This window comes from Macaca mulatta, chromosome 2 (genome assembly GCF_049350105.2).
Source record: "Macaca mulatta isolate MMU2019108-1 chromosome 2, T2T-MMU8v2.0, whole genome shotgun sequence".
Classification (NCBI taxonomy): domain Eukaryota; kingdom Metazoa; phylum Chordata; class Mammalia; order Primates; family Cercopithecidae; genus Macaca; species Macaca mulatta.
In genome coordinates this window covers 99,427,411-99,452,475 of record NC_133407.1, presented here as the reverse complement: position 1 = coordinate 99,452,475, position 25,065 = coordinate 99,427,411, and the positions used below count along the sequence as shown (strand labels likewise).

Below are 25,065 nucleotides of genomic sequence, written 5' to 3'. Positions count from 1 at the left end.
TGGTGCATGCCTGTAACCCCAGCTACTTAGGAGGCTGAGGCAGGAGAATCCCTTGAACCCGGGAGGCAGAGGTTGCCGTGAACAGAGATCATGCCACTGCACTCCAGCTTGGCCTGGGAGACAGAGTGAGACTTTGTCTCAAAAAAAAAAAAAAAAAAAAAAATTAAACGTAATTTAATTTAAAAAACCATAACTGTAAGTTTTTGAAACATGCATCATTTGAGTACCTATATCCCAGGTTTATTTATACTAACAGAGAGCTAGCAACTTAGAAAAACACTTTTATTTCCATCCCTTTGAATCATCTAGTCTAAGGTGAGGCAAAATTTTCTATAAAGAGCCAGATAGTAAATATTTTTGTCTTTGTAGACCACATGGTTTCTCTCATAACTACTCAACTGTTGTTGTAGCCACAGACAGTACATAAATGAATGGGTGTGGCCATGTCTTAATAAATAGACACTGCAATTTTTGTTTTTGTTTTTGAGATGGAGTTTTGCTCTTGTTGCCCAGGCTGAAGTGCAATGGTGCGATCTAGGCTTACTGCAACTTCCGTCTTCTGAGTTCAAGTGATTCTCCTGCCTCAGCCTCCCAAGTAGCTAGGATTACAGGCGTGTGCCATCACATCTGGCTAATTTTGTACTTTTAGTAGAGACGGGGTTTCTCCATATTGATCAGGCTGATCTTGAACTCCGGACCTCAGGTGATCCACCCACCTTGGCCTCCCAAAGTGCTGGGATTACAGGAATGAGCCGCCCGACCCGGCCTTTTTTTTTTTTTTTTTCCTGAGATGGAGTTTCACTCTTGTTGCCCAGGCTGGAGTGCAATGGCAGGATCTCGGCTCACTGCAACTTCTGCCTCCTAGATTCAAGCGATTCTCCTGCCTCAGCCTCTTGAGTAGCTGGGATTACAGGCACGTGCCACCACGCCTGGCTAATTTTTGTATTTTTAGTAGAGACGGGGTTGGCCAGGCTGATCTCGAACTCCTGACCTCAGGTGATCTGCCCGCCTCCGCCTCCTAAAGTGCTGGGATTACAGGTGTGAACGACTGCACCTGGCCGACACTGCAATTTGAATTTTATATAATTTTCAGGTGTCGTGTCATAATATATTCTTCTTTGATTTTTTTAAAAAGACCATTTAAAAAATGTCAAAATGATTCTTAGTTTTCAGGCCATAGTGGCCAGATTCATTCTATGGGGCACACTTTACCAACTTCTGCTCTAATCTCCTGACTGATTATACATTATTATTATTATTATTATTTGAGACGGAGTCTTGCTCTGTTGCCCAGGCTGGAGTGCAGCGTTTGATCTTGCCTCCGCCTCCTGGGTTTAAGCGATTCTCCTGCCTCAGCCTCCCGAGTAGCTGGGATTACAGGCACGCACCACCACTCCCAGCTAATTTTTGTATGTTTATTTTTGTATTTTATTTATTTATTTATTTATTTATTTATTTTTGAGATGGAGTCTTGCTCTGTTGCCCCGAGTTGAGTGTAGTGGCACGTTCCAGCTCAGCCTCCTGAGTAACTGGGACTACAGGCGAGTGCCACCATGCCTGGCTAATTTTTGTATTTTTAGTAGAGACAGGGTTTCGCCATGTTGGTCAGGCTGGTCTCAAACTCCTGACCTTAAATGATCCACCCACCTCAGCCTCCCAAAGTGCTGGGATTATAGGCATGAGCCACCAGGTCTGGCCTGATTATACTTTATTGAGCAGAAGAAATAGTGACTTCTTAAATTCAGATTATAAAATAATTGGCACTATTTATGGAATAAATAGTAACTTATTTGTCTCCTAAATTGATGAGAATATACTCAAGGATATAAGTATAAAATAGGAACTGGATAAATTTTTTCTTATTCCCAGGAATTCCTATGTAACATAGCAGAACGTAAAAAGATCATACCATATACTAAATTTCTTTGTAGTTGTTTTGGGACTATCTAATTTTATAGCATACTAATTAAACATTTATTGTTAACATAGAATCAAGGAAAATAAGGGGCTTTAAGATGTAAATCACTTAGTCACTTACAATAATAATGATACCTTAGATTTATAAAGCATTTGCTAGTTTACAAAAATTATAGTTTTATATGTTATCTCTTATGATCCTCACAACAACCCTGGAGGTAGACAGGCAAGGTCTTATTATCCTAATTTAAAGAAGATCAATCTGTCCAAGATTACACAAGTGACAAGGGAGTGGGAGAAATACTCCAGTCACATCTCTGAATCATAGTCAAAAGTTGTTTCTGTAAAATATAATGCTACAATCATACAATTCAAGAACAGGTAATGAGTAAATCCTGCTTCACTAGCTGAGGAACATAAGACATCTCACCATAAGGATTCCTTCAGTTTGTCAACTCAAGCTCCAAGTGCCTAGATTAGTGGAAAATCTAGACCTTTCCTTCCCCCATCTTAGCTCAACCTGCTTCCCCTGATAAGCTTAGGAATCACAGTGGTCACAACCACAGCTGATTGCTCTGGAAGGTATCACCCTAGCTGCTGCAGAAGCTGAGAGCCTGGTGTCACTGCTGATTCTGAAATGTTTTAAAGCAATATCTTTGTCAAAGTTATACCCTTGAAAAGCCATGCCTTTTGTCAACTTCCACTGCTGACCACAGGATTTGAGCACAGTGTCCTTATGTCTACTAAAGCCCCAGTCAGAAATAATTGCAGCCCATCTCAAACCCAAGTGACATCTTGCTGACACATAGGCCATCTTAAAGAAATGACTTGGATTGAGATTTGTGTCCTTGCTGTGGCTGATGCTGGTACAGCTTCCTTTAAGGCTTCCATTAAAAAAGGAAGAGAGAAGCCTTTTTCCTCAGGATTACACATTTAGACAAAAGCACTCAAAACCAAGTGGTACAGGGATCCCAATATTACAGTTCTTTGGATTCATTCATTCAGTCTCTTCCCCAGGGCATAAGCCAAGAGCAGACATAAATTGCACTAAAGCCTTTATTTATTTACTTATTTAAAATTTAACTTCTTGTTATGAAAATGTCCAAACATACCAAAAAAAAAAAAAAAAAAAGAAGGCCGGGCGCAGTGGCTTATGCCTGTAATCCCAGCACTTCGGGAGGCTGAAGCGGGTGGATCACTCAGGAGTTCGAGACCAGCCTGGCCAGCATGGTGAAACCCCTGTCTCTACTAAAAAATACAAAAAATGACCCGGGTATGGTGGTGCACACCTGTAATTCCAGCTACTTGGGAGGCTAAGGCAGGGGAATAGTTTGAACCTGGGAGGCAGAGGTTGCGGTAGGCTGAGATTGCGCCACTGCACTCCAGCCTGGGCAACAGAGTGAGACTCTGTCTCAAAAACAAACAAACAAAGAAAATGGTATTATGCTTCTCCCCTGCTCCCATGTACCCATCACTAAGCCTTAATATTTATTGACTGGTCAGGCACGGTGGCTCGCGCCTGTAATCCCAGCACTTTGGGAGGCTGAGGCGGGTGGATCACAAGGTCAGGAGATCAAGACCATCCTGGCTAACTCAGTGAAACCCCATCTCTATTAAAAATACAAAAAATTAGCCACGCGTGGTAGCGTGCATCTGTAGTCCCAGCTACTTGGGAGGCTGAGGCAGGAGAATGGCGTGAACCTGGGAGGCAGAGGTTGCAGTAAGCCAAGATCGTGCCACTGCACTACAGCCTGGGTGACAGAGTGAGACTTCGTCTCAAAAAAAAAAAAAAATTATTGACTCTCTCCTAATGTTCTGTGCTGCCACTTCCTCCCCTCAGAAGTATTTTGAAGGAAATACTGGAGATCATATAATTTCATCCTTAAATAATTCAGTATATGTCTCTAACAGAAAAAGACTGTTTTTTGTTTTGTTTTGTTTTGTTTTTCCTTTTTCTTGTCTGAGACAGTCCTTTTTCTTGTTTGAGACAGAGACTCACTCTGTTGCTCTATGGCTCCATCTGGGCTACTGCAACATCCACCTCCCAGCCTCAAGAGATCCTCCTATCTCAGGCTCCTGTGTAGCTAAGACTACAGACGTGCACCACCACGACCAGCTAATTTTTAAATTTTTTTTGTAGAGATGGGGTTTCACTATGACACCTAGGCTGGTCTTGAATTCCTCCTAGGCTCAAACGATCAGCCTGCCCCAGCCTCCCAAATTGCTGGGATATAGGCATGAGTCACCACACCAGGCCAACTGTTTTCAAAAACACAACCACAGTATCATTATGACATTGACAAAAGTATTAATCTGTAATTAATGTTAATTCCTTAATATCATCTAATATCCAGCCTATAGTAAAATTTCCCCATTGTCTCAGAAATTTATTTTTAAATAATTGGATTATGAAATAAAGATCCACATACTATATTCAATTTTTGTGTGTCTTTCTTTCTTTCTCTTTCTTTCTTTCTCTCTCTCTCTCTCTCTCTCTCTCTCTCTCTCTCTCTCTCTCTTTCTTTCTTTCTTTCTTTCTGAGATAGAGTCTTGCTCTCTTGCCAGCCTGGAGTGCAATGGCACAATCTCGGCTCACTGCAATCTCCGCCTCCCAGGTTCATGCCATTCTCCTGCCTCAGCCTCCTGACTAACTGGGACTAAAGGCGTCCACCACCATGCCCAGCTAATTTTTGTATTTTTAGTAGAGATGGGGTTTCACCATGTTGGCCAGGATAGTCTCAATCTCTTGACCTCGTGATCCGCCCGCCTTGGCCTCCCAAAGTGCTGGGATTATAAGCATGAGCCACCGCGCCCGGCCTATCATTTCTTTTCAATTTATTAGTTGAATATAATTTATACAAAAGGACTTTTCCTTTAAAACTCATTGGCTACACTGAAATACAATTTGTACAATAAAGGCAGAACAAATGTTTAGTTATTTCCCTTTGTTTACCAATTACTATTACCATATAATTAGCAACTTGCCATGGCAACTTCTATAGGCAAGTAGTGAATTTCTTTCCTTTTTAAAAAATTTTTGTAGAGACAGAGTCTCATCATGTTGCCCAGGTTGGTCTTGAACTACTGGGCTCAAGCGATACTCCTACCTTGGCCTCCCAAAGTGCTCAGATTACAGGTGAGCTACTGCACCTGGCCTGAATTTATTTTCTTAGTATCATTATGAACTTGTCAATTTTAATGTCATTGATGTGATAAGTGATTTAAAATACATTCTGTGCTTTGGGAGGCCAATGTGGAAAGATTGCTTGAGCTCAGGAGTACAAGACCAACCTGGGCAACATGGCAAGACCCAGGCTCTATTAAAAAAAAATAATAAAATAAAAATCTAACAATAGGCCAGGCACGGTGGCTCACGTCTGTAATCCCAGCATTTTGGGAGGCCGAGGCAGGTGGATCACCTGAGGTCAGGAGTTCAAGACCAGCCTGGCCAACATGGTGAAATCCCGTCTCTACTAAAAACAAAAAAATTAGCTGGGTGTTGGCCGGGCACAGTGGCTCACGCCTCTAATCTCAGCACTTTGGGAGGCCGAGGCGGGCGGATCACGACATCAGGAGATCGACACCATCCTGGCTAATGGCTAACACGGTGAAACCCCGCCTAGAGAACCTTTGCCTTAAGGAGAAATATTTTCCTGAAGAACTAAAATGTAAGACCAAAATCTCTAAACATACTTGAGCAATATTTCCAGGATTTTCTACCTGTTCTCTGATTTTCTCCTTTTCCTTTATCCAGTTTACTGGCTTTTATTTAGTGAATTTTTGGTGTCTGAGGCTAAAGATTGACTGCTCTGGCACCCTACTAATGATTTCTTTTCTTTTCTTTTTTTTTTTTTTGAGACGGAGTCTCGCTCTGTTTCCCAGTTTGGAGTGCATTGGAGCGATCTCGGCTCACTGCAAGCTCTGCCTCCCGGGTTCACGCCATTCACCCACCTCAGCCTCCTGAGTACCTGGGACTACAGGCACCTGCCACCATGCCCGGCTAATTTTTTTTTTTTTTTGTATTTTTAGTACAGACGGGATTTCACCATGTTTAACCAGGTTGGTCTTGATCTCCTGACCTCAGGATCTGCCCGCCTCGGCCTCCCAAAGTGCTGGGATTACAGGCGTGAGCCACTGCGCCTGGCCCTACTAATAATTTCCATCTTTATGTCATTCATATTACATTTATAAGACCTACTCTTCCTATAACTAGTATTCGCATCTGCATTTTCATAAAATAAGAGTAAATAAATATTCCAATAATTGAACACTACTCAACTAACTGAACACTACCATACCATGTGGACAACCACAAGGATGCTGCTTAAACTGAAGCAATGACTGACAGTCAGTGCCATTGTATGTGAGTACCCCTTGCTTGGTAGCTTAGCTATCAAAGCCAGCATTTGATGTGTAAAAGATGATTTCGGCATTTTGATGGAGGATGCATAAAACCCTGTTATTGACTGTGACATACTGGATTGTTTCTGTTAGCTTACTCGTTATATCTCCTCTAGACAGTTAGTTCTAGGGGAACAGGAGCCACATCTGTATATTTTACTCCTAGCATCTGTACAAACCGTATATGCTTTTTTTTTTTTTTTTTTTTTAGATGGAGTTTTGCTCTTGTTGCCCAGGCTGGAGTGCAATGGTGCAATCTCGGCTCACTGCAACCCCCGCCTCCTGGGTTCAAGCGATTCTCCTGCCTCAGCCTCCCGAGTAGCTGGGATTATAGGCATGCACCACCACATCTGGCTAATTTTGTATTCGTAGTAGAGATGGGGTTTCACCATGTTGATCAGGCTGGTCTCGAACTCCTGAGCTCAGGTGATCTGCCAGCCTCGGCTTCCCAAAGTTCTGGGCATGAGCCACCGCACCCAGCCCTGTACATGTTTTTTTTTTTTTTTTTAAATGAAAGAATGAATGAAGTATGCAAGACAAGAGAGAAATCTTCCATGGTTTTGAGCAGTGAGAAGCATAATTAGAATTTTTTTTTTGAGACAGGGTCTTGCTTAGTCAATCAGGCTGGAGTGACACGATCACAGCTTACTGTAACCTCGAATTCCTTAGCTCTAGTGATCCTCCTGCCTCAGGCTCCCAGGTAGCTAGACCTACAGGCACATGCCACCATACGTGCATACTTTTTAAAAATTGTTTTGTAAAAACAAGGTTTTCCTATGTTGCCCAGGCTGATCTCGAATTCCTGGGTTCAAGTGATCTTACCATTTTGGCCTCCCAAAACATTGGGATTACAGGATTATAGCCACCTCGCCCAGCCTAGATTTAATTTTTAGTTTTTTATTTTGATTCTGTGGTATTGGTATTTGTCTTAGTCCATTTGGGCTGCTATAACAAAATATAGCCTGGGTGGCTTATCAACAACTGAAATTTATTTCTCACAATTCTGGAAGCTGAGAAAGCCAAGATCAAGGTGCCAGCAGATTTGGTGTCTGGTGAGGACCTGCTTCCTTATAGACAGCTGTTTTCTCATTCTAATAGCACATAATGGACCAGGGAGGGGTGTCTCTTAGGCCTGTTTTATAAGGGCACTAATCCTATTCATGAGTGCTCTGCTGTCATGGCCTAATCGCCTCAGGAAGGCCCTATCTTCTGATACCATCACCTTGGAGGTTAGGAGTTCAACATATGAGTTTTGGCAGGACAAACAATAGCAGACCACAACATTCAGACCATAGCAGTAATAGACAACTTTTTTTTTTTTTTTTGAGGCAGAGTTTCATTCTTGTTGCCCAGGCTGGAGTACAATGGCTCAATCTCGGCTCACTGCAACCTCTGCCTCCTGGGTTCAAGTGATTTTCCTGTCTCAGCCTCCCAAGTAGCTGGGACTACCAGTGTGCACCACTACACCCAGCTAATTTTGTATTTTTAGTAGAAACAGAGTTTCACCATGTTGGCCAGGCTAGTCTCAAACTCCTAAACTTGAGTGATCTGCCCGACTCGGTCTCCCAAAGTGCTGGGATTACAGGCATGAGCCACCGTGCCTGGCTGCAGATGTAGTACATTTCACCTTTGAGTATTCTAGAAAATAAAAATAAAATAAAATAACTGATAATTCCATTCCTTAAGGTCAACATTTGGGTGTGTTTTCTAGTATTTTTCTGTATTTGTATTGTTATTATTATTTGTGAGAAGGGGTCTTGCTCTGTCACCCAGGCTGGAGTGCAGTGGTGTGATCAAAGCTCACTGTAACCTTGAAATCCTGGACTCAGGCAAATCCTGCCATCTCAGCCTCCTGAGTAGCTAGGGCTACAGGCACAGGTCACCACACACGCCTGGCTAATTAAAACAAAAATGTTAAATATTCATCTAGAACATATTGTTTAATAACCTACTGTTTTACATTAAAACATTATCCACTTTCTCCTACAATAGAAATTGTAATGGCTATAATACATGATTATTTCATTATCACATCTCTTTTTAAAGAAACCAGGCCCAAATCTAGTTTCCATAATGTGAAATTCTGATAAACAGGACCACAGAGCAGTGATTTTGATCAGGATCGTGCCTGTTAATAGCTGGCTACCCCATGGCATGCACAGCTCCAGGATGGGAGATTAACTTCAACAACTATTCATTTAGTTTGGTTTGATTTTCTGCCAGTCTTATGACCCACTTGAAGCACATCCTAGAACAGAGAATGTTATGTTTGGTGTCCAAGGAAGCAGCAAACTAGAGGTGCCATCCCAAATTCTAGAATAATAATCAACAATTGTTTCACACCAAAGTCATCCATTTTCTGAAGTAAATTTTGAACTAAAATGTTAAAAAATGTTATGTAAGGTAGATTAAACGTCATGTGGGGAAAATAACTTGTTAGTGCAAAAAGGAAAAGAAACTGAAGAGAAAACAGACGTATCTGTAGATAAATTTTCCTTTCAAGTTTCTACAGTGTAAATGTACATCTAGAAGTCCATCTAGAAATGTCCATTGTCACTTGCTTCTGAAGTGTTTCCCAGGCACCTTAGTTATCAGCCACCCTGCCCCTAGGGTATCGAGGACAAATAAATATGTTTCAGGTAGCTTGACAGTAGGAAAGAATTATAAGGACAAGAAACTACCTGCAATACCAGTTGGGAGTGTCCCGAAAAGTGATGTGCTAAAATACTGATTGTTCCAGCTGGTTAACTTTCATAATCATGCATTTACTTTTCAATGGCAACTGAATATATGACAGCCTGATGATTCAGGGGAAAAAATGCAGTATTGTGTGTGGAATTGGAAGAGATTCAAAGTGAGTGCCATGGCAGTGACTAACTTCTTTCAAAAGCTTAAGGAAGAAACAATGCATAGGCCTTTGAGTTAGTTGGTGTAGTAAGTATTGTGTTTTCACCATCAGTGTCCATTTCCATATTTTGGTGATAGTACTCCATTTTTTTTCTTCTGGGAACCACTCCTCTCCTATAGTCCATGATCTTTGGGTGGACCAGAGGTAAAGCATATTACTCAAATTTGGCTAATCATAGCACAGGAGTTTTCCTTGCTACAGTAATTTGTTAAAGGATGGGAAGGTAACTCCCTATCCTTTAACAAATTACTGTAGCAAGGTAATTGGTTCAGTGAATCTAGGAGCTACTGGAAGGGATCTCTTTCTTGCTGGACTTGGACCAGAGTGAATTTAGAACTGAAGTTTTTGAGAACTGTCTTGCTGCCACATGATGAAGTCTGAGTATAAGCCAATATGGAGAAGAGCTGATTGGGTTTTTTTGTTTGTTTTGTTTTTAAAAGAAATGGGATCTTGCTATATTGCCCAGGCTGGAGTGCAGTGGCTATTCACAGGCACGATTGTGGTGCCATATAGCCTTGGACTTCTGGGCTCAAGCTTCTTAAGGTAGCTGACACTACTACTACAGGCACACACCTGGGCCTTTTTTGTTCCCCCCAGAAGGCTCTCTTTTTATTTCTCTGACCCGAAATGGGCATAAGTTGCAACAGATTGAAAATTCTAACTCTACCTTTATTTTCAGAAGTGTCTAAATTAAACATTTATAAGAAAATGGATGTTTTATAAAAACAAAAGACATGAAAAGCTCTGTATTCAAATTTTTTATTCTGTGAACACTGTAAATGCCTTCTAGGAATATGGCATTGTGGGGTGTATACAAGAAAATAGATCTTTTCTCAAAAAGCATATACGCTGCTTGAGAAGACAAGAACAACATTAAAAAAACAGCCCTTTAGAACATAAGTGAGTTGTGGACAGTAATACATATAAATAATCTGAACGACAACATATAACTGATAACTATCTACAACCAAAACCAGCCTAGAAAAATAGCAGGAGTAAGAGGCTTTAGGCTACACTCCTGAGCATTTTCTTTTAATTCTCAAGACATTTGTCCTTGTTTTCCTAATCTTTAGGTGGATTTATACATTTGTATTTCCTACCTGGGCATTTCCTCTGAATTACTAACTTGTAATTCAAACACCACATCTACCCCCAACCACTTCCTACCACTTCCACTGCTACCTGAATTATTGTGATAGCCTAACTGGTCTTCCTGCTCTCGCCTCTGCTCCTCTAAAGTCTATTCACAATGTATCAGTTTAAACTATTCTTATTTTATTAGGAAAAATTTCAAACACACAGCAAAGTTGTGTGTTTTACAGCAATCACTTCTACATCCACCACTTACATTCTACCATTAACAGAATAGTCCTTTAAAAAAATGGCAGATGGTAGTTCCTCTGCTCAAAACTCTCCCACGGCTTAGCTCTCTCAAAGAGGAAAAACCAGGCTGGGTGTGGTGGCTCACGTCTGTAATCCCAACATTTTGGAAGACTTTAGGAGGCTGAGGTGGGAGGATCACTTGTGGGCAGGAGATTAAGACCAGCCTGGGCAACATAATGAAATACCATCTCTCTCTCTCTTTTTTTTTTTTTTTTTTGAGACGGAGTCTGGCTCTGTGGCCCAGGCTGGAGTGCAGTGGCGCAATCTCGGCTCACTGCAAGCTCCGCCTCCCAGGTTCACGGCATTCTCCTGCCCCAGTCTCCCGAGTAGCTGGGACTACAGGCGCCTGCCACCACCCCTGGATAATTTTTCGTGAAATGCCATCTCTTAAAAAAAATAATTAGTCGGGCGTGGTGGTGGATGCCTGTAGTCCCAGTTACTAACGAAGCTAAGGCAGGAATATCACTTGAGCCCAGAAGTTCAGGACTGCAGTGAGCTATGAGCAAGCCATTGCACTTCAGCCTGAGTGACAAAGTGAGACCCTATCTTAAGGAAAAAAAAAAAAAAAAAAAAAAGGAGAAAAGCCAATTTGTTACCATGGTCACCAGTATGATCTGGCGTCTATTACCATTCTCCCCACTTGTTCTTTAGTCTTCAGCCTTGTTATTGCTCCTCAAACATGGCAAGCACATTTTTGTTTTAGGGCCTTTGCACTTGCTGTTCCTTTTCTTGAAATGCTCTTCTCCCAGGTATTTACATGGCTTGCTTCTCTTTCTTTAGATCACCTCATTAGTTCTGACTCTTCCAAGTATTAAGTTGAATCATATGACCCTCATGTCACACAACTGGATTGAACCATTTAAACCTAAGGTGTAATGTCATTCTCAGGTCAAAAATTATTTTTAAAAATCAGTAATTTCATAGGGTTCAAGTTTATAAAATAGCAACTCCACCCTACCCTTTCATTCTCACCCTGTTTCAATGTTCTTACAGCACTATTATCTTATATATTATTTGTACATTGTCTGTAAGATCCTCACAGATAGGGAATTTGTCTGTTGTCCACTGCCGTGTGCTCTGTGTGCAGAATAGGATTTGGTCTATAGCAGGCCCTCAGGATGCATTTATTTAAAGAATGAGTAGCTGGGACTACAGGTATGCACCACCACACTTGGCTAAGTTTTTCATTTTTTTTTATATTTTGTAGAGATAGGGTCCCACCATATAGATTAGGCTGGTCTCAAACTCTTGGGCACAAGCAATCCTCTCAACTTGGCCTCCCAAAGTGCTGGGCTTACAGGTGTGAGCTACCACACCTGGCCAAGAATGAATTCTTTTTTTTTTAATTTTTCTTTTTTGAAGCAAAGTCTTACTCTGTGGCCCAGGCTGGAGTGCAGTGCCATGATCTCAACTCATTGTAGCCTACGCCTCTCGGGTTCAAGCGATTCTTGTGCCTCCACATCCCGAGTAGCTGGGACCACAGGTGCATGCCACTATGCATGAATGAATTCTTAACATTGAAGTCAGAGTGAGCTTTTGAAAATACAAACCATGTTGCTCTCACGAAAAACTCAATTGGTTTGCAGATTTCATAACAAAGATTAGAATCTTTACCACAGCCTCTAAGACCCTGAATGGTGGGCCCTTAACTCTCCAGACTCATCTCACATTCTCTCATTTCAGCCCCTGGGACTCTGTTGGTTCTATCATGAGCTCTGTATGTGCTCTTTCTTGCTCTCCTCCACTTCCGCATGTAGTTTATACTCTGAGGCACTTTTAAATCTCAGCTTGAAACATCTCTTCCCAGAAGAAGGCATTTCTGACACCTCAGGTTAGGTCAAGTCCCAATGCTTTTATGCCCTCATGGCAGCACATACCTACACTTTGTAATACCTGTTAGATTTTAAAGGTACTTTTGTGAGATTGTCTCCCTTACCAGTTTCATGAGAAAAAGAAACAGCTTTGTTTTTGCTTCCCGTTGGATGTCTAGCATTTGCAAATTATCTAGCACATAGTGAGAGCTTAACATGCATTAACAAAATACATATCAACAGAAACTCTGGCATTCTAGCTCCTTAAGGGCAGAGATTGTTTTGTCCCTGTGTCAAGTACCTAATTGGGTGCCTGATACACAGCAGATAAATAATAGTTTGTTAAATAAGCTGTAATATGAAGGGTGTTTTTTACTCATTTATAGTAAGTATATAATGCAGAAAAACCATCACTTGATAATAAGTGATTAGGTGTTCATAACATAATTGATACCTATACAAAGTCCCAAATTTTCCCCTCTCATTAACCTTTCCTCAAGACTAAGATTGAACAAAGTAATTTACCCTTCATTTTTCTATGTTTATTCTCTGGTGGAGGAAAAGGTGAGTGCCCTGGGTAGGAGAATCCATGTAGAACTAGAATTAGCCATAAGTGAGATTTTGCACACTAACAAACCATAGCATTTTTTTTTTTTTTTGAGATAGGATCTTGCTCTGTCACCCAGGCTGGCTTGCAGTGGTGTAGTCATGGCTCACTGCAGCCTTGACCTCCAGGACTCAAGTCATCCACCCACCTCAGCCTCTGGAGTAGCTAGGACTACAGGTGTGGACCACCACAACCAACTTTTTTTTTTTTTTTTTTGTAGAGACAGGATTTCACCATGTTGCCCAGGATGGTCTTGAACTCTTGGGCTCAAGGGATCTGCCCACCTTGGCCCCTCAAAGTGCTGGATTACAAGGCGTTAGCCACCATGCCCACCCAGTATTCTTGTTTTGACAGTTAGATGTTTAGAAACTTTTTTAAAAAGCCAGTCAAATGAGGATGTCTTGTATTCCTCTTTGTTTTCCTTTGATAACAATCTGTGAAAAAACTGCAGTGGTCAGAAGATATATTAAAATATACACACACAAGCTGTATAATTTTGCAGGTTTATTAGGGCAGGATGACATGGAACAGTATGACCAGAGAAAGCAACAACCTTACAAATGAATCACTTTCAATTGTGTTGACCCAGATAATTTTAAAAATAAACTTGTAATTCAAGATGAGCAGCAGGACAAGCTTATTAACATTTGCTAATTTAGGAGAGGAAGGGCCAAGTCAAATATAATAGAAATGAATTATTGCAAAATGGAAACTTTTTGATGTGAAACATAAAAATAAATTAAAAACCTAAAGAAGACTGTAGTGTGTCAATTTCCTGGTTTTAATAAGGTATGTAAGATACCAATAGGGTATTATAGGTATGTAAGATACCAATAGGGTAAACTGGGCAAATACTACACAGGACTGCTGTACTATTTTTGCAACTTTTAAATAATTATTTCCAAATAAAAAATAAAAAAGAGAAAAATAACATGAAAAAATAATAAATCTAGATAGGAATTCTTACAAGGAGAACTTAAAACAAATATACATAGTAAAAGACAGTTACATTGCCAGGTTTCCACAGACTTGTAAGGAGTTAAATAAAATTAGAAAAATGTTTCTAACACACACACAGACACACTTTTTTTTTTTTTTTCTTTTTGAGACAGGGTCCTGCTCTGTCATGCAGGCTGGAGGGCAGTGGCCTGATCACACCTTACTGCAGCCTTGACCTCCTGGGTCCAAGCAATCCTCCCACCTGGGTCTCCCAAGTAGCTGAGACTAACAGGCACATGCCACCATGCCCAGCTAATTTTTTTGTAGAGACAAGGTTTCACCATGTTCCCCAGGCTGGTCTTGAACTCCTGAGTTTATGCAATTCACCTGCCTTGCATCCCAAAGTAGTGAGATTACAGGTGTGAGTCATTGCGCCTGGTCTAGACACACTTTACTAATAAAAATATTAGGCTTTCAAAAGTGGTATCCTACTTTTAATGTATGAACTAATGATCTTTCACATCTTAGAGATGTGTTTTTTTATTATTATTTATTTATTTTATATGATTATTATAATAAATTTATTAATTATTATAATAATATACACAGTATTATTGTGTTTGTGAAAGACAACTTTTGTGAAAACCACAAAAATAAGTATTTGCTGTTAAGAAAGGAAAAAATTTATTTCTTGGCCTCATCAAAGAAAACTGAAGATTTTGCTATGAAAGTAACAAAAATATACAAATTGTACCACCTCATACCCCCAAACTGTATAAACAATCGCAAAATTTTCCTTCATCTATTGATACAACCCCAGAGAAGCCAGTCCTCACAGACCTGGGGGCATTCCCATGTCAGAATATTACAAAAAGATCTAGGAACACATACATTTGGCAGAAAGAAATCAATTAATGTGCAGGGAAGATTGCCCATGAAATAATTTATGGTGATGCATTTAGTAGGGCCAGAGAGATCTGAGTTCAATTTTTGGCTCTTCCAGCTACTAGTTTTGCTACATTAGGTATGTCACAATCTCTCTGAATCTCAATGTCTTTGTTACTAAAGTGGGTACAATGATACCCATATCTCAAGGTTAGTCCTAATACTGGAAGAGATATTTAAGTTCCTAGCACAATGCTGTGTAAATAGAAAGTGATCAGTAAGTGTTAGCTACCTCCCAGTCCGTTTTCCCAGAAACACAATGCAAAATATTTCTGCTGGTTTGCATGAATTAAAACAAGTGGCTAAGGAGTAAAATTAAAAGGGCAAGAGAATCTAATGAATTATCCAGACAATCTTTCTTTTTTCTTTTTTTTTGAGACGGAGTCTTGCTCTGTCGCCCAGGCTGGAGTGCAGTGGCGCTATCTCTGCTCACTGCAAGCTCCGCCTCCCGGGTTTACGCCATTCTCTTGCCTCAGCCTCCCGAGTAGCTGGGACTACAGGCGCTCACCACTACGCCCGGCTAATTTTTTGTATTCTTTAGTAGAGACGGGGTTTCACCGTGTTAGCCAGGATGGTCTCGATCTCCTGACCTCGTAATCCGCCCGCCTCGGCCTCCCAAAGTGCTGGGATTACAGGCGTGAGCCACCGCGCCCGGCCCTGACAATCTTTCTATTAATTATGTCGTTAATATTTAATACATGTTGGGTTTTTGGTATTATTCAGGTACTGCATCTGAATAGATCCTCTTCCTTTGTCTTCAACAAATTTGGCAAAATATGTCATTAATCATTTTATTCAGATCATAACATACCAATGTAAAAATCATAGTTTTAATGTTTACTCATGGCTCTGAGAAATATAGTGACATAGAAACAGTGAAAAGGTAAAGAATTTGTTTCTCAAAGCTGATGGGTATAATTGTCCTTGTCTCTCGAACCTTCCCCATTAGTGCCACAGTGGCAGCCCCCATAAACTGTAAGGGTGATCAAGCCTTCTGAAATTGCAGGGGAAGTGGGCAGCACAGAAACAGTCCTTAAAAGGCTTTAGAGACAGGTGCTCAACATGGAATTAGTGGGCTTATTCAGGGGCTTCTGGAATCTGCAGTCCCTGTATGTAAAGTTGTGGTTAGGTGTATTTCGTGCCTTTTTTGTTAGGAGGCTCCTCAACTATCACTTCCTCCGAGAGGTCTTCTCTAGCCATCCTATCCAGCCAGAGGCCTCGTCCACAAAATCTTTTTCATCACTCTGTGTGTTTCCTGCAAAGCCTTACTACACCTGTCATTACCTTGTTTGTTTGCTTCAGTCCGTCTATTCCACTAAGGTGAGCTTTCCAAATGCACAACCCTGGTCCTTCCCCAGTGGCTTGAACCTGGTGGGCCTCGTTAGATACTTCCGGAATAAATGACAAGTCCGTGTCTATCAGATTTTTAACAGACTTTATACTCCTCCATCCATCCCGCTCTCCGTCCCCCACTCCACCTCTCGGGCAAGTATTCTTCTCCAGAAATAATTTTAAGGTCATGCGTCTTCATTTTTGAAGTGAAGCTTGGGCATTTCGACCACACCCACCCACCCTCCCTCGCATACTCGTTTCCTAACAGAGCGTTACTCCAGCCCACTTGCCCAAGCCCACCAGGCCGCAGGGTTTAGGAGCAACCAGGGTAAGGGCAGCCCTGAATCGGAACAAGTGTCAATTCACATTACCGGCACTGGTCCTGGTTCGGAAAGCCTGGGCAGCAACCGTGCGACCCAGAGAAGCCACCCGCCCAAGGCCGCCTCCAGCCTCCGCCCCACCAGCAGCCCAGGGCCCCGCCCTACCGGCAGCCGCGCCTCGCCGCCCTCCCTCCAGCTTGGCCCTAACGGCTCGCAATGGCGGAACAGGGAGGCAGGAGCACCGCCGCTTGGGGAACCTCACCCGCCGGCCCAGGGCTCAGCTCGTCGTCTGACAGCCCCGCGTACTTTGCCCAGCGGGGTGCAAGGCCGGCCTGCGGCAAACGCCACTCCCGGGCAGTCACGGCCACAACTGCTTCCGGGTGAGCGGGTCGTCGACCCTGTGGCCCCGCCCATCCTTTGCCTCCTCAGTCGGCCGCTCAGGCTGCGGCTCCTCCCGGTGCCGGTTCCCGCTGTCTCAGCCGCGGCGCAGAGGGCACTTCGGCCTGACCGACTAGGCGGCTGCCGGTGCCGGGAGCCGCCGCGTCCATCCCCGCCCGCCTGGCCGGGGGACCCAGGACTGAGTCGTCCAGCTGCGCCCCTCGCCCCTAGCCCCAGCGGGCGCCGGGCGGGCAAGCCGCTCTTCGGCCCTTCCCGGACAGCGACGCAGTCACAGCGCGCGCCCTAACCCAGGTAAGGGCCGCTCCTCCCGCCAGCCCGGTGGGAGCAGGGAGCAGGGAGTTGGGGACCTCCCTCCCGGCCTCCGCAGTCCCGTGGGATCCGCGCCGCCTCTGACCTCGGCTAGGGGGCCGGGCTTCCCTGGGGACTGGCCGGCCCCCGGCAGGCTCCCGGACTGGGGTCGCCCCCTGCCTGCGGCGTTCTCAGACATCCCGTCTGATTTCTAACGCTCACCCTTCCTCCGCGCAGGGGAAAGGTACGTGTTACTCCCACTGTGGGAGAAATTAAATTGGGCAGCTGTCCCTCCGTTTCGGGTGCCCCAGGCGCCTTCTCTTCCTCCCTAGATGCCACACTCCAGTTCTGTCCTGGGACGAGCACCCCCAGGGAACGGTGTCAGGACGGTGTAGGGCGTAGCATTTTTTGGGGAATTTTACTTCTTCCTTGACCTGAGCTGGAGCGCGGGTTTAACAGGCCCTAGCTGGGTTAATACTTGACTAATATGAGGCGTTATTGACACCCAGATTGTTAAGTTACAGAGCTCCAGTCAACCCTGCCTGTGAGTAACCGGCAGGATGCAGGAGGACCTAAGGAAACCCACTTCTTTTTCTTTCTTAGAGAGAAAAAAGTTCAAGTGTTTGCTTTACTTTTTCCACCGTGGGAGCTACAAATACAGGCTGCTGAGACATGACTAGATAAATATTGTATCCTAAACCTTAACTGTTAGTAGCTGGTTTTCTTTGAGTTTCCATTTAATAACTCAGCATTTCTAGTATAAACAAAAAAATTGTAGAGTGGATTGATTGACTAAAAATGAGATGTAAGGATAAGAGTGGTTCTTAATTTTTTTATGTTGTCATAGTTGGAAGAGAATGTGGATGCAGTAATGGAACAGAGAGGGAGAGCAGGGTGTGGATGTATAAGTTCTTAATCAGTGTTTAAAATAATATTTTTTCAAGATAACATTTTATTTTGGGGATAAATCTATATGAAAAAGTGCAATTATTGGAGAATGCAGTGTTGCAAATAGAGTTAGTTGGCAGGGACTCCAAGGTTGTTGCAGCACTAACCCTGTTTAACCAACATCATGCTCTGTTTAACAGATACAGAGATAATGACCTAGTATTATAATATACTTATGTAGAATAAGAATTTCGGAAAGTGTGATTCATTTCGAAGGTAGATCACTCACTTTGTGAATCATTGCTATGAATCTGAAAATTGAAATAGAGAAAAGCTAAGTTCGTGTCTGCCTAATGAGATGGCATTCTTTACTCATTTAGTAGAAAGTGTTGTATTATGTTTTGTTAGGTCTGTTGCTGGATATTTGTCATCATGAAGAATGGTAATGAAATAAAAGTTGAAGTATTTGCAGAATGCTCGAATTTAGAATAGTCTGTTGGTTTTTAAGTGATTGTTTTGGTTTTACCCTTCCCCCCACTTTTTTTTTTGCCAGATGTGGGAAGATAAATGAAGGGGTCTAGAAGTAAGTGTCAGTGGAAAGGAGAGCTACCATCACTAAGGTATGAAAATGTTCACTGAAAGAATTTGCACTATACAAAATAGTCTTTTGAGTGGAAAGCATCACCCATTTTTGTGATTCTGTCTTTAAAAATGTAGAATGAAACTACATGAGTTATTATTTAAGTTCTGTTCTAGAAGAAAGTGTGTATTGAAGTTGTGATTGGAATGGATTCACTTTAAACTAGAAATAGCTTTTTATTGCTGAAATGTAATTTGATCATTTTTGACTTTCAAGTGTTAAGTAAAATAAGGTTGAAATCACAGAGTTCTTGATACCCTTAGCCTTGTTTTTCTTTTCCTTCTGTTGGAGTTCAGCTGATTTTTTACCTTGATTTTCATTTATGAAGAACTTTAGCTAGTTATAAAGTAATGGCAAGTCTGTCCTGTTGGTCTAGCTTACTAACTTCCTTTACTTCTTTCACTAAATTTTGACATCTTCTTTTACTTTGGATATCCATTATATTCAGAGTGTTCCCTAATGTTGCTTTTGATTTTTGTCCAGCTAATAGTGACTAAAGAGTTTCAGTTCCCTGTGAACACAGATTCCCTTTTGGAAAATCCCTTGTGGAAATCACCGTAACTGACAGTCTTGATAGGTAAATACGCAAGGGAAACCTTTCCAGGTCGGGATTTAAGTATCTCTGTAATGAAAGGAAAAGGTGATATGGAGAATGCATTTGGCAAAGTATTTCTGTCTCTCAAAACAAAAACAAATCTTGGTTAGATGTGAATTTAGCAAGAGGGAGGGAGCAATTTCTTGCAAAACTGTTTGTGGATTGTTTAGCCTGTTGCTAGTGTGAGAAGGAACAGAATTGATGATATATAGAAAAAAAATAATTCTTGTAGTGTGTTGGGAATGTTGACGAGTATCATTCAAAACGAAATAAAATTCTTCCGTCTTTACCTTAGGATCATTATCCATTGCACCTGCAAAATAGAGGCTGTTTCATAGCTTTTTCCTTTTAGGTAGTTGCTTTCCATCTGGAACATCTAAATTGAGAGATGGTCCTTTAATGGGGAAAATGTACTACTTTGTCCAGTTTTCAAATAAAGAATATAATCTGTGATCATCATTTGAAACCCAACTTTTGGAGGCCAAGGCAGAAGGCGTGCTTGAGCCCAGGAGTTCAAGACCTGTCCTGGCAACATAGTGAGACCCTGTCTCTGCAAAAAAATTAGTTGGTTGTGTGTGCCTGCAGTCCCAGTTGCTTGTGAGGCTGAGGTGGGAAAGCCACACGAGCTCTGCAGTGAGCCCTGAAAGCACCACTGCACTCCAGCCTGGGAGACAGGGTGAGACTCTGTCTCAAAAATAAATAAATGAAACTCGACTTTTTTTTTTTTTTTGAGACAGAGTCTCGCTCTGTCGCCCAAGCTGGAGTGCAGTGGCGCAATCTCAGTTCACTGCAAGCTCCGCCTTCCAGGTTCATGCCATTCTCCTGCCTCAGCCTCTTCAGTAACTGGGACTACAGGCGCCCGCCACCACGCCCGGCTAATTTTGTTTTTTTTTGGTAGAGACGGGGTTTCACCGTGTTAGCCAGGTTGGCTTCGATCTCCTGACTTCGTGATCTGCCCGCCTCGGCCTCCCAAAGTGCTGGGATTACGGGCGTGAGCCACCGTGCCAGCCAAGAAAACTCAACTTTTAAAACTTCAGAAGGAAGGAATTGAACAAAACTTACCTCGTAAAGTTTTCGGCTTATAATAAATTATGCTGGACTTCAAAGGAGTCAAACGCTAGGCTAAAAACTGGGTTGATCATGCATTATACTTTTTCATTAGTTCTGTTATTCATTTATTTTGATGGGGAGGTCAAGAGATAATTCCATTTCATAGGGAACATATGTATGCATTTGTTTTAGCCTAGTGGTAGGGAGCGCAGTAGATAAAAGTAGAGATAATTAGGGAGGGGGAAGAAATGGCATTATTTACTTCATAGGTTCAGTAGATGTTTATGGGACTTTTAAAAATTGATAAAACATTTAAAAATGTGGTATATGATGAAAAGAAAGTCTGCTTTCCACCACGAACTCCCAGCCTTTCCTTACCCCAACCCCCAATCCAAGCAACCATATACAATGACATATGTCTAGGAGAAATATACTGTATCTTTCATTCTTATCTTTGACCTATGAAGATCTTTTTGTATTTAGCACGTTTCTTACTTTTTTTTTAAAGACTGCATGTCTTGCTAGTGTAGATGAACCATAATTTATTCATTTTCCATAATTTATTTTACCATTTTCTACTGACAGATATTTAGGTTGATTTTAGCCTGCTACAAACACTGCTATAATGAACAATTCATATATAAGTCTTTGCACTAGTTAGTAAGTGTCTATACAAAATGTATTTTCAAAGTGTGACTGTAAGATTGGGACTGAAGTTATGAAAAGTTAAAATTATTTCAATCCTATATTGGCTTTATTTATAATGGAATTTAACTTATTTCTTGGGCTTGTGGAAGGGGAAAGGAGCTCTTAATTACTTTGTATTCTTCATCCATCTCTCCATTTAAAAAATATTGCAAGTGTATTTTATAAGGTACTTGAAAACATTTGAGTGTCAGGTGATTAATTTTATTTGTATTGGTAAAAGTAGAAATATTGTGGTTTGAAAACTGTTGCTGTCACATAGAAGCATTTATATTTGAAAATAGTTAAATGACTACGTCTTATAGTAGGTTGATTGTTTCAGAATTTTATGACCAGTATCAATTAAAAGCATTGTGTATAGTTTAACTTCTTGCCCTGCATAAGTCGGCTACTATGTTATTAGTCAGGAAAGAAGTAAATAATCTACCTTCTCTTTTCCTTTACCTTCCACATCCTAATCTATACATGATAAAATAAACCTCTGTGGAGTTTGAGATCCAAAAATCCTTTTGCAAACCATAGTGCTATTGATGGATTACTTTCTCAAGGCAGGAAGTAGGTACAGATTCAATCTTTATTCTGCAAAGTGTTTGTAAACAGAATAAAGGAGGCTTAAGTTTTACATTTTAATGTTATACAGGTTACTTGTGGCCAGGAGGAGGTTCAGGATTCTTTGCCTTTTTGAAATGAGAGAGACACTAGAGAGAAAAAAAAAAATTACATGCTGAAGGGCTATAGTTTGATGAAGTTGGAACTCGTGAGTGGTAGCTTCCCTGGCGTGTGCCCAGGGTCTATTTTGAGACCTTGTCAAAGCTTGCCTGACAGAACCTACCACATAACCATAATCTGGCCTGGTCCTGCTGCAAGTCAGGAAGGCCTGTGGTTTAGGATCAGTAGCAACCACAGAAGGGGGAGTTAAAAGGACATTTTGCCTTCAGAAGATTAAGGCTAGGTTTTGGGGTGAATATCTACTTAGCCTGTATATCTGAGGATCCAAGTTTTTGCTGCTACCTCCTCCTCCCCTGCTTCTTCCTCTTATTAAGGAAAACTAAGGAGTAAAGGTTTTGTTTGTTTGTTTGTTTGTTTTGAGACAGGATCTCACTCTGATGCCCACGCTGGAGTCCATTGGTATGAACCCAGCTCACTGCAGCCTTGACTTCCTGGGCTCAGGTGATTCTCCCACCTCAGCCTCCCAAGTAGCTGGGACTACATACACACACCACCACACAGGGCCAATTTTTGTATTTTTTGTTGAGACGGAGTGTCCGCATGTTGCCCACGCTGGTCTCCAACTCCTGGGCTCACGTTATTCACCCACCTTGGCCTCCCTAATTGCTGGGATTACAAGCATGAGCCACTGCGCCCGGCCAGGAGGAAAGTTTTTAGAAAAATGTGCACAAGAAAGAGCATAGGGATTGTGCCAGCATTGATGTTATCTTCTGGTTATATGAGAGTGTTTGCCAAAAATCAGTCGAATGTTTTACAATAGCGAAAAAACATTATTATTACTGGCATACGGAGGGCCCCAGTTAAAATAGCAGTCCAATTCAGAGACCTTCATATTTGTCGATAGGATCAAAAGGACTGTTGGAATAATGGACTATTCTACAGGATTATTTTGAGTTCAGATAGATAAATTAGCTTCTTCCCAAATTCTCATTCTGTTTTTCCTGTGGTACTATATAGTATCATGAAGTTTTATCTTTAAACTCTTAGTTTGTACTATGTGGTGTCTTACGAAAACCTTGATTTGTTTATACTTAGTGAATGAAACACTTGAGTTTAAGGTTCTTTGACTGATGTCACTTCTTAGGCTAGAAAGCTGTTAAAGAACTTAGTGTTCCACCCTTAGACCAAGGTTCATGTCACCATATTTAACTGCAGCTTTGTATTACAGTCAAGATTGTTTGAAGAATTCGGCATGGACTCCTTCACCCCCACTTTTTTGCTTTAGATTAGATTGTGACTAGAGGAAATTTAGTTTTCCTTTGCCGTCAGTTATTTGCGGTTGTTCACATTTATGATGATGAGAATGATGATGATAACGTATTTAGGATTCAGTGTGAGGAGAAAGAATAAACTCGTATTTTTCTTTCTTCATTATCAGTTTATTCCCATTATCTTATTTTCCCTTCTCTGTCTCAGCCTTCGTTTCATCCTCGGGAAAAAAAAAGAAAAAAGAAAAAGAAAAGAAATAAAGACCAGCAGAGAGAGAAAGTGGTAAAGAGCTGGGGAAAGCCTTGGAATACATATCAGGGTGCTTTCTCAGAGGTGGACTATAAACATCTTCGTTAAAGAATCATGGATTATCTTTTTCCATTGTTTTCATTTTGAACCCTGTATATCTCAGTGTTCCTTCATTACCACATTTTAACTACTTTTGATATAACAGATAACTTTACTGCTTTAGGGAAGCAAATTTAATTTTTATGTTACTGTTCTGAGCATGTTGTTCCTTACATGCCCACTTTCCTAAGTAGAAATATATTAATAGCTAGGAGCAATCTTTCGGCTTTCTGTTTTGTAAGTTAGAGTATACTATACTGTATGCAGAGGATTAGGATGTTAAAATATTTATTTCCCTGTTAAATGGCTTAAATCATGAACAAACTGAATATATAGTGTTGCCTCTTTTAAAAAGTAAGTATCCCAGTTAAGTGACCCAAGGATTATAGGACTAAATATAGTAAAAAATTCAGCTTTAGATTAGATGTTTTTTCCCCTGTCACAGATAATGCGGTATCTAGGTGAACAGTCAAGGAAATGAGAGGGCATTGTTCTTGTTGTCTTGCCAGATTCATCCTTTGCAATCAAATAAAGTTTGTTTTGTTTTTAAAATTGTGGTAAAATATAGATAATATAAAATTTACTCTGTTGACCTTTTTTAAAATTTTTATTATGGTAAAATACAGTCATTTGTTGCTTAATGACAGGAATATGTTCTGGGAAATGCATCATTAGGTAATTTTGTCATGTAAACATCACAGAGTGTACTTACACTAACCTAGACAGTGTGGCCTACTACACACCTAGACTATATGGTATAGTCTGTGGTTCTTAGGCTATAAACCTGTGCAGCGTGTTACTGTACCAAATACTGTAACTGTAGACAATTATAACACAATGGTAAATTTTTGTGTGTCTAAACATAGAAAAGATACAGTTAAAATATGATATAAAAGATCAGAAAATAGGCCAGGCATGGTGGTGTGCACCTGTAATTCCAGGTACTCAGGCTGAGGTAGGAGGATCACTTGAGATCAGGAGTTCTAGGCTGTAGTGTGCTATGAGCGCACCTGTTAATAGGCAGTGCGTTCCAGCCTGGGCAACATAGTGAGGCCCCATCTCTTAAAAGGGCACACCTGTATAGGACAGCTCCATTATAATCTTATGGGACCACTGTAATATGTGTAGTCCGTTGTTGACTGGAACATCCTTATGCAGCACATGACTGTATACATAACCTAAAATTTATCATGTAAGCCATTTTTAAGTGTACAATTTGGTGGTATAAAGTACATTTACATTGTTGTGTAACAGTCACCTCTATCCATGTCCATAACTTTTTCGTCATCCCAAGCAAGCTCTGCCCATTAAACAATATCACCTCATGCTCATAGCCCTTGGTAACCATCGTTCTACTTTTGACTCTATGAATTTGTCTACTGTAAGTACCTCGTATAAATGGAATTATGTAATAGTTGTCTTTTGTGTCTGGCTCATTTCTCTTAGCATGATCTCTTCAAGATTCATCCATGTTGTAGCATGTATCAGAATTTCATTTGTTTTAAGACTGAATAATATTCCTTTGTGTGTTTATACCATATTGTTTAATCACCTGTTGATAGTTGGGTTGTTTCCATCTTTCTGCTTTTGGGAATAATGCCACCATGAATATGAGTAAACAAATATCTGTTCGAGTGCCACATTCAATTCT

At 41.2% G+C, this 25,065-nt stretch overlaps 1 protein-coding gene and 3 long non-coding RNA genes across 53 annotated transcripts in view; 2 read left to right on the top strand and 2 right to left on the bottom strand.

The window, feature by feature from the left end:
- LOC114676317 (uncharacterized) overlaps positions 1-16,935 on the bottom strand; it is a 34,893-nt gene extending 17,958 nt beyond the window's left edge. The window contains exon 1 of the long non-coding RNA XR_013413781.1: positions 16,729-16,935. This is a non-coding gene — a long non-coding RNA (uncharacterized LOC114676317). The remainder of the gene's footprint in view (positions 1-16,728) is intronic.
- Positions 6,757-10,896, top strand: LOC144339112 (uncharacterized). Its single transcript, XR_013413784.1, has 2 exons — positions 6,757-9,426; positions 9,486-10,896. It is a non-coding gene; the product is annotated as an uncharacterized LOC144339112 (long non-coding RNA).
- A 49-nt stretch (positions 16,936-16,984) lies between the features above and the next one.
- LRRFIP2 (LRR binding FLII interacting protein 2) overlaps positions 16,985-25,065 on the top strand; it is a 128,322-nt gene continuing 120,241 nt past the window's right edge. For 24 of the 50 annotated variants that reach the window (XM_015131394.3, XM_028843944.2, XM_015131393.3 and 21 more), the window contains exons 1-2: positions 16,985-17,253; positions 18,692-18,758. The gene's annotated coding sequence lies outside the window, so the exon portion shown is untranslated. Of the gene's footprint in view, positions 17,495-18,691; positions 18,759-25,065 lie in introns of all 50 variants that reach the window. The other 26 variants (XM_077992122.1, XM_077992117.1, XM_077992120.1 and 23 more) reach the window with 2 other exon arrangements.
- Positions 17,012-20,841, bottom strand: LOC144339113 (uncharacterized). The gene is made up of 2 exons (XR_013413785.1): positions 20,057-20,841; positions 17,012-18,837 (listed from the first exon to the last, which is right to left on the bottom strand). It is a non-coding gene; the product is annotated as an uncharacterized LOC144339113 (long non-coding RNA).